Below are 10393 nucleotides of genomic sequence, written 5' to 3' on the forward strand. Positions count from 1 at the left end.
AGTAGTGCTATGGATAAAGGCAAAAAGAAAGTCGAAGGAATTGGAATCACAGGTTATGAGTCATCTAGTTCAGAGAGTTTGGATGAGGAGCTTGGCATACCTGTTTTACGCACACCTGGTGCTAGGCAGGACAGATATGTGCCACCACATGCTAGAGTTACAGGTGTACAGAGTGACCCGCAGGCATTGCGGAGATCCCAGAGGGTCAGATATCCTGTTGACAGGTTGATATATAGAGATTTTGCTATGCACTATGCATATATGACATCTATGGTGAAGCATGTGGAACCTACATGCTATACAGAGGCTATTGGAGAGCATGTATGGGAGAAAGCAATGCTATACAGAGGCTATTGGAGAGCATGTATGGGAGAAAGCAATGGATGTTGAGATGGACGCATTGGTCCATAATGATACATGGGACTTGGTTGCATTACCAAAGGACAAGAATGTTATTGGATGTAAATGGGTTTACAAAGTGAAGTGCAAATCTGATGGTTCTATTGAAAGACATAAAGCAAGATTGGTAGCAAAGGGTTATGCACAGACCCAAGGATTGGATTATGATGAGACGTTTAGTCCAGTGGGCTAAGATGGACACAGTGAGAGCAGTCATTGCTATGGCTGCAGCGGTTGGGAAATGCATCAAATGGATGTCAAGAATGCATTTCTAAATGGAGATCTACAAGAGGAAGTGTACATGGCACAGCCAGAAGGGTATGTACACCCTAGATATCCCACTCACGTATGCAGGTTGAAAAAGGCATTGTATGGTCTAAAGCAAGCACCTCGTGCTTGGAGTGATAAGATGAGCAAATATCTTATCTCACTTGGTTTTCAGATTTCTACAGCAGATTCTTCACTCTATGTGAAGAAGACAGAGCATGGGATTGTTTTACTAGTCATCTATGTGGATGACTTGATTATCACAGGTGATCATGGTGCAGATGTGATGCATGTCAAGAAAGCTTTGAGTGGGCAATTTGACATGAAAGATCTTGGTGAGTTGAGATACTTCCTTGGAATTGAAGTGGTGAAAGATCATGCAGGTACATGGTTAGTACGGCGCCAATATGCATTGGATATGTTGGCAAAGTATGGCATGACAGGGTGTAAGCCTATGAGTACACCATTGGAGCAAAATGTGAAGTTGCGGGCTGATTATGGCGAGGAATTGGATGATCCTTCTATGTACAGGAAGATGGTTGGTAGTCTCATATACATGACTATCACACGCCCGGATTTGAGTTATGCTGTGGGGCTAGTCAGCCAGTTTATGCAGAGCCCCAGGAAACCACATTTGGATGCAGTGAGACGCATCATGAGATATGTGAAGACCACAGCACATTATCGTTTACTTTATGAGAGTGATAAAAGCTTGGACATACATGGCTACACAGATGCTGATTGGGCAGGTAGCGCATATGACAGGAGGTCTACTAGTGGATATGCTTTTACACTTGGAAGTGCCGTGGTGAGTTGGAGTAGCAAGAAGCAACTTACAGTTGCTTTATCCAGTACAGAGGCTGAGTACAGGGGTGCAGCCATTGCTACTTGTGAGGCTATATGGTTAAAGAGTCTTCAACATTGAGGTTGATTAGGTGTCAATGCAAGTTGCCCATACTTGATTGCACCATTACATTGTGATTTGGAGCCTTGGAAGGCATGTCGATTCAGGGTATCCCGGACTGCGTGAGTCAGTTCATCTTGGATGATTACAGGTTGATTTTCTACATCAAATTTGGAGTTTGTTGGCTACCTTGGAGTATCTGGAACATTCATTGGAGTGTGGTTGAGCTGAGGAAGGCTCATTTACAGATTTGAAGTGTGCGGAAGGTGTATGCATTGATCAAACATGTTGGATAATCCAGTTCAGATTGTTGGTGGTGAAAAGCTGGATAGGAAGAACTTCCAGGCATGGAAGTACAGGATAAAGAGTTTCTTGAAAGGAAAAGGATTTTGGAATCTCATTACAGGTGCTGCGAGGTAGACAATGTAGAACTGCATTGCAAAATGCAAGGTTTGGAGAAGGACAACAAAAAGATGGCAACAATGCTTGCAAAGACTGTTGTTTTACTGGAACCTCAACGAAAACCAAACAAGCACATGAGTGTGTGAGGTTGCTCAAACCACTTAATGAGTTATCCAAAGGGAGTGGACAATATAATCAGCGAGTCTATGCACAATGTGCAAACATGAAGAATATGTTTTCTAACCCAAGTGAAGAGGTTGATGATGTAATGCAAAGGTCTTAATCAAAGGTATGGTGAAGAACATGTTTTCTAACCCAAGTGAAGAGGTTGATGATGCAATGCAAAGGTCTTAATCAAAGTTATGGTGAAGTATGTATTGGAAAACCCCAAATTCAAAACCATTGGTGATGATGTTGCAAGAGTACGCTTGAAGGAGGTAAGCAATACCTTCACAACTACAGATGCTCAAGGCATATGTGACAAGATAGGGATTAGCTCCAAATCCTATGCTATGAATTATAAGCAATTGGATGCAGGGTTTATTAAGGTTGTTCTTCACAAGAGACGAGTGGTGCCCATCCCTAAACCGTTCCATGTAAAGCAAGCATGAAAAGATCTTAATGCAAAAGTCTTAGACACAATTGGTGAGCCAATGCATTTGGAACATACACAGATGCACACAATTGGTGAGTCAATGCATTTGGAACATACATAGATGCTTAAGTCTGGATCCAAGGAAGTTCCCTTCAAATTGTATGTAGACAATAACTTTGTATTGAATGTATGCAAGCTACCTTTTCTCAAAGAATAGATAGAGTCTAGACGCCACCTTGGTTTTCAAAAACCTTTCCACTTTACATGACCCAATACTCTCCGATCTGCCATCCTCCTCAGGTGAAATAGGTGCACCCCAAGAAAAGGGAGAACAATTGCCACAAGGAACTTTAACATAGGAGGACAAAGAAGCCTCATCATCACTCACAACATCCAGAAGCTGCTTGGGAAGAACAAGTACCATAGGCTGACAAGTGCAAAAGGATCAAAGAAGGTCCCAGTCGCAATGGTAGTTTTGAAGCTTGATGAGAATGAAGTCGTTAAGGGCCAAAAGCTTGAACGTGTTAGCTTGATACTAATGAATAAGGTGTTGGATCCCATCATCAATTCAAAACATCCAAAATATTTTAGTGTGCAAGCATGTAATGTAGAGCGATGGTCATCCCAAGCGTTGCTTGCTCTTCAAGAGGCGGCTGAAAGTTACTTGGTGGATCTCATGCATGATGGGTAGCCATCCATGCCCAGCGCATCACGCTCAAGCCCTCAGATCTCACTCTTGTTCGTAGGATTCGTAACAATAGTGATGCATTCAACCTTAACCATGACATGGTTTGAAGAGTTGTGTAAATGCTCGTGTATCTTTGTGTTTTCACGTTTTCCTTCAGTTCTACTCAACTAGTTGTACTTTATGCGATGTACCGGATTTGGATATTTTAAGTTTCCTTGTTTCCAATGTTGTGTACCGGACTTGCCCATTGATTTGAATATTTTAAGTTTTCTTCATTTCTAATGTCAGTGTATATTGTTATATTTTCGTGGAAAAAAAATTGTAAGTGCATCTGCATGTGTAGGTGCTTTTTTATTTGTACATGTGTAGGTGTATATTCTTAAATTTTTTGACAAAAATTGACGCATGGTGTGCATAGATCATAATGGGCTGAAATTTGTCCTATGCATAGATCGTGTGGCTTACATCATGAGTATGCATGTGCATGTGTAAGTGCTATTTTATACAATAATATTTTTTCCCTAGAAAAAATTGATGCATGGTGTGCAGTGATCAGAATGGGTTGAAATTTATTCTATGCATAGATCATATAGTTTACATGTCTTAGATAAAATATCAGCCCTATCAAAGGCCTGTAGGGCCATTGTCCGAAGGCTCGCGTAGTGTAGAGCCTTCTTTTTTTAATAACAGGTCTATATGCGAGCCTTCGGACAAGGGCCCTACAGACCTCTGATGGGGTTGATATTTTATCTAGGAGTTGTTCCATGATAATTATATGTATACATAAAATTAGAGCTCATTATCATAAGGAAACTATTTTTAAAAATTAAAAAGTATCAAATTTCTGTATTGAGCTGATTTAGAAAATATATAAATTTTCATCTATAAGTATGGAAATAACCCTCATTTCACCTCATTTCTCATCTTTCATTTCTCTCTCCCACCTCCAAGATCATGGCTCGCACCAAGCAAACTACTAGGAGAGTCTGGCCCCCTAAGGTGGAACGTGGAGTACCCCCTGTCCAACCACCATGGTAGCAACATCGCAAGCATAGGTGGAGGCCTGGCATTGTGGCTCTCCGTGAGATTAGGAAATACCAAAAGATGGTGAACCTGCTCATACCGAAGCTCTCCTTCCAACGTGTGGTGTGAGAGATCATGCAGGATCTGCATGACCGTCTCGTGATAGGAGTTCTGGGTTCGCGCACAACATCAAGCCCACTACCTATGCGGTGGACAGGAAAAGCTTTGGAGGCACTCCATGAGGCTGCGCAGGCATACCTAGTGGACATTTTTTGTGACACGGTGTTTGCAAAACTGTCCAATGCGAAGAGGGTCACCATCAATGAAAAGGACATGTAGTTGTGTAACACATGAAAATGCGACGCTGGAGAGATCCTCCGGGCCAAGATCTTTAGTTTTATTTTTGTATATCTCGCATGAATGTAATTCTCAAAAACTATGTAAAGCTCGATGTATATCTTTTAAAAAATTTTCTCTTATCTTGTGTTTCAAATAAGTCTCTTTTAATTTGAGTTTATATAATTTGTTGATTTATATGAGTCTTTGAATGGATTCAATTTTTATTTGAGTTACGTGTGTAATTTAAATTTATTTGCTTGAGTCAACTAATAAAATACATTACAAGACACGTATTAAACAAGAAACTCTGCAACCCAAATTTCCATTCATAGCATAAAAAATTACATAGTCATCAAAGTTACATAATCATTCATAAGCTATATCCTAGGCTTCTTACTACTAGGCTCTCCAGACTCTAAAGCTACCTTGATGGCTCTGGAATCAAAACACGGAACCCTTCAAGCTCTGTCCTGATGTGGTGGGATCCTATACCCCTGCACAACAACAATGCCACGGGCCACCACAAAATGTAAAGGCCGTGACCTTTAAGTTGCGAATAAGTAAAATAACTTTGAGCGCGTCGAATTAGAATAACTTTTTCCAAACTTGATTTAGTCAGAATAAGTTTGAATGCAGCACCCTTTGTAAGTGCTTTAATCTTCAAAAAGTTCTCCGCATACCCCGAAAAGCAAGTCTTGTGAAAGACTATCACATCATTGGCAAGTTTGCCAATCTAATCCTTGAGTGCATAGTCCTGAACCCTTCCTTGGCCCCCAGATCTTCCACTCTGCCTCGATGCAAATTCATTCAAGATACACAATTTCCTGCAAACCAATAAAATTGATGTCGGCCCATCAGTCATACAATGCATGAGAGTGATTTTTTTTTAGAATGGTCCCAAATTTGATATTTAGGGCCTCTAGGGCATGTAGACCCCACATGTATGATCCCATGCCCATCAAAGGCTGGGAAGTGCACTGTCTGAAGGCTCGCGTGGGAAGCCCTGATTTTTGCAGATTCATGGCTTCCCACGCAAGCCTTCAGACAATGCACTTCCCAGCCTTTGATGGGCATAGGATCATACATGTGGGGTCTACATACCCTAAAGGCCCTAAATATCAAATCTGGGGAGCAACTGGTAAAAGGAGATACCTTTTCTACTTCGTCAAGCTCCTTCTGCAAGGGTGCCTCTCCAGATCTGCTCCTGGAATGGGTCTGCCACCATCGTCCGGCTCTGGACCATAGGTGTCGCATGATGTGGTCGAGGTCCGAAGAGTTCATTCTGCAAGCGCTGGATGAGATCTCATATTGAGAAGCTGCATCCTCAATCTGCTTTCTGGACGGCAATGATAACAAAGATATCATCTACACTACTTTCATCATATCGCCCTACCTCATCAACCTGTGGTAGGGCTTCTTGATTAAAGTCCACGAAATCATCACTGGCATCTCGCACAAGTATACTATATAGTTCCTCCTCCCTCAAATCCAAGAGCTCCAACACATCCTGCATGAGAAGATACTCCACTCCTTCGATGGTGATGGCACTCAATGAAGCTAGTGGTGGGTCGTGACTTTGGGTTTCATCAGGCTGGATAGATGCAAGCGCCATCATGCGAGAGCTCTCTGCGGCCTTAATGACAGGGTCTAGAGTGGTCTCCTCTGGCTCTGTATCTATGTATTCCACTAGAGAGAGATCCTGGATGTCATCATCCTCTGGCTCTGGCTCTTGAACATTAGAGTTCAAGATGTAAATAGTAAAAGCAATATCCCACTCGATGAGATCGAGTGGGATGTGCTCTTCATAGGAGGTTGGGACAACGGTAGTGCGAAAATCTTGTCTGACACACGAGCTAGAGCTATGTTCACCGCCTTCTTGTGGTTGGATCCACTCTTCATAATGTTGAAGAGGAACTCCAAAGGAATCCAACTCAAGGTGGAAATTGGAATAGAGTAGGTGAAGTCATTCGATTGCATCGCAAAATGCAACTAGCAAGGTGGAGGCAAGGTGGAGTTTGGTCTAAGGAGGAGATGACAGCCTTGAGGTCTAAACTCTTGCAAAACCTAGGGTAGATCTGGTCCCCAAGGTGAGCATAGCGGGTACTGCTAATCCACGCGGGCGAAAGCAGGGAAGGCGGCCCCATGATGGGTAGTAGGAAGAGCTAGCACACAAAGGGAGAGCTAGAGAATAGATAGTATAAATGAGTTTGATCTATAACTTATACTCATATTTATACTTACACTTAAATTTATAATATTTTTAATAAATTTATACTTGTATTTATTATATTACTTAGAAATACCTATAAACGTATATTTATTTTTATACCTTATGTTTATACTCTAGTAAATAAAGGACACTTTATTAAAATATAATAAATCATAAATTATACTTCTATTTTACATTACATTATATTATTATTATATTATTATTATATTTTACATAATTACTTATATTATTATTTATACTTAAATATATACTTAAAGTTATATTTATTTTTAAACTTATATCTATAGACTTAAAAATTAATAACACATCATTAAAATATAACAAATCATAAAAATATATTTATATTTCTAGCATAATTAATTATATTATTATTTACACTTAAATATATACTTATATTTATATTTACGTTTGTACTTACTTATACTTATCATTATTTTCTTACATATTAAAGAGTTTGAAACACAATAGACTTAAAAAAGTTTATGAAAATGAAGAAAATTTAAATTTTTAACACTTTTAGAGAAACAACTTCTTATATTCACTTGGAAGAATAAAGCAACACACTGCTTACATGTTTTGCAATGTTCACTTCAACTCCCAACCTTCCTACTATCCAACTTAAAATAGAAATTACAAGGGGGATTATTAAACATAAGTTAGATTTCTTGCCTCAGAAAACTAAGGGACCAATGACTCTCTACATTAACATCAAAAGGGTCATGACCCTCCCAAAGAATAACCACATCAATGAGTACTGAATGTGTGTCATCTTGCATGTCTTGGTCCAAGCTGAGCCACTCCCCTCTCGTAGAAGTCGCCACATCCTATACTTAAAGCGAATGCACAAAGTTTGTCTTGCAATGAAGTACCTGTCATAAAAAACAAACAACATCAAAATCAACAATTAACACTCAACAATCAACAATCGGTGTCTTGCAATGAAGTACTTATGAATAAAAACCATCAACAATCACCAGAAGTGCAAATTTACCTAAAGGTAACATCTGACATAGTAATTTTGCATTCAATGATGTCATCGTGGTCAGTTCTCTTGAGATGCCATGACTCACCGAGTAAACTGAGTCATCCAATCCTCAAATAGGCACTTGCATTGTTAAGTAATCTTAGTTTTCAACTACTTTCACAGGATCCAAACAAATGTGTAAACAAACCAAATGGTACAAACCAACTTAGATGCACATCTCTAGAGCCTGTGGTTCATGGCAACATGAACATCGGTTTTTATCTTTACCCTACATGCTTCTGACATGTCTAAGCTAGGATTATACCATTCCTGGTGGTGGCTAGACAACAATGGTAGTGGAATATACTCCAAACTATGTCTCTCCACATCATACACTGAATCATAAAAGTAAACATTCTGAGAGGCCAATTCTCTTGCACTCTTGTTGTCATAGATCAAGGCACATTAATACCTTGATTAATCTAATCTTGATTAAAAATATAAAAAATACTAATGTACACTAATATCCTAATTAATATAAGGCTAATACTCATAGTCATGATGAAATCAACCAAGTTGAGAGATAACTTTCCTCAAATCACATCCAAAGACAGTTCCACCATTCTCGTGAGACAAAATTAACTCGTGAGACAAAATTAATCAAATTAAGCAACATAAACAAAAAAGAGGTCAGAAACAAAGCTTACTCTAATTACACAAATCTGCTCCTAAAGCATCCATAGATAAGATAAAGTGAGAAAAATATAAGACTTTTGAGTAAAAAAATAGCTCTACTTCCTTACCTTATCCACAATCCCCATTTGTTCGTGTCAAGAACCTTCTTGCTCTAGCACATTTTGCCATTTTTAGCACATTTCTATATAGTAATTTTTAAGTCCAAATATTATGTTAAAAATAAAAAAATATATAGCATCTATTAGAGATTGATGCACTATATATCAAATACAATGCCAATCAATGCCAAGTCAATGCACTGATTAGTACAAGTAAGTGCACTAATAGTGCACTAATTAATCTATGGCATGCAATGCACTCATCAATGCATTGATTAATGCATGTCAAATGCCACTTTCCCTAATTAGTGCAACTTTCAAAAAGACATTTCCCATCTCCTCCATTGATTTGTGCGTACATAACTTCGTATGGTTCCCTTGCCTTGAGACTTAAATAATTTCTTAATTTTCATCTTACCCGTACTTTTTTCCCTCTTCCTTGCAATCGTACTTATTCCCCTCTTCCTTGAAATCATGCCCAATACCCCCTTATCCTCCTCCTTGTTCCACTCTCATCTATAGTGAAAGATGTATTGAGGAAATACTCTACCAAAACGACATTCAAAAGGTCATGGATGGCTAGCGTCTAGCCACCTACCAAGACCAAGTTCTTCAATGATGCAACTGAGTTTCATAGGAGTATGGGGTGCAATTGAGTTTCATAGGAGCATGGGGTTAAGTGACCTTGGAGTCAACAATCTATAATGCATTTGAGGAGAGCATGACATTAGCTAGGATGCTTAGGAGTTTGTTTTTACTTGACGCCATGAAAAGGGAAAAAATTTTCAAGAAAAGGAAGAATTAAATGGGAATTAATTTTTTCACATGCTACAAACCATGAAAAGGGAGTTAATTTTTCCTTGCTACAAACCATGAAGGGGGGGGGGGGGGGGGGGGGGGGGGGGAGAGAGAGAGAGAGAGAGAGAGAGAGAAATCAAGACCTATTATGCAAGGAGTACGAGGATATTTTCCTTATAATTGAAACTACAGTTTATGAAAACTTTTCAGAGGCTTCCAATAACACACACACACACACACACACGACATACAAAATGAGGTTTTCTTTAAGGTAAATAGCCCAAGAGGAGGCTTAGTGAGCTAGAGTCAACCTTTCAACAATGGACTACTAGAGCTTAGGGGGCTACTCTCCCTGATGTTATTATCTGTGGCTGCTTATATCCTCTCCTGGTCTTCTTTGGGTGTTGGTTGCACAAGGTCTCTTCTGGTCTGAATTGAGATTGCTCGCAAATAGAGCACGGATAACCATGCCCTACTGCTCCCCACTTGATGGGCCACTCTAATTCAAAACAATCCAGGGTTTATAGCGTAATTTCGATTTTACATTTTGAAAATTTCCTCCACGAATTAAGATAAATTTTTTAAGGGTATCTTTAAAAAATTAATACTACATTCCTTAATTTAAGATACACTTTTATTTCCTTATTTCGACTACTTTTACCTTAGCTCCCCGGTCAAATGCTATTATTTTTCCCAAGAGCCAAATCAATTAGTAGGAGAAATAGAAATACATGACCTCCTCAAGGACCTCTCTCTCTCTCTTGCATACATGAACCATACAGATTATGTAATATAGGAGTTAAAACAAAGCTTTAACTATAGACTTTTGGAAGCCATCTTTCACTTTTCCAGTTTGTTTTCCTTGTAGGAGAATACCCGGCTCCTTTCACAGCAGCCTGGAATGACAAATTATCTTATAATCTATCAGATAGCTCTTTATCATCGTGGATGCATTGCAATGTGATGCACCACCTTACCAATTTCTTAGCA

Source organism: Cibotium barometz, chromosome 44 (assembly GCF_041138505.1).
Source record: "Cibotium barometz isolate CiBa-2024 chromosome 44, ASM4113850v1, whole genome shotgun sequence".
Classification (NCBI taxonomy): Eukaryota; Viridiplantae; Streptophyta; class Polypodiopsida; order Cyatheales; family Cibotiaceae; genus Cibotium; species Cibotium barometz.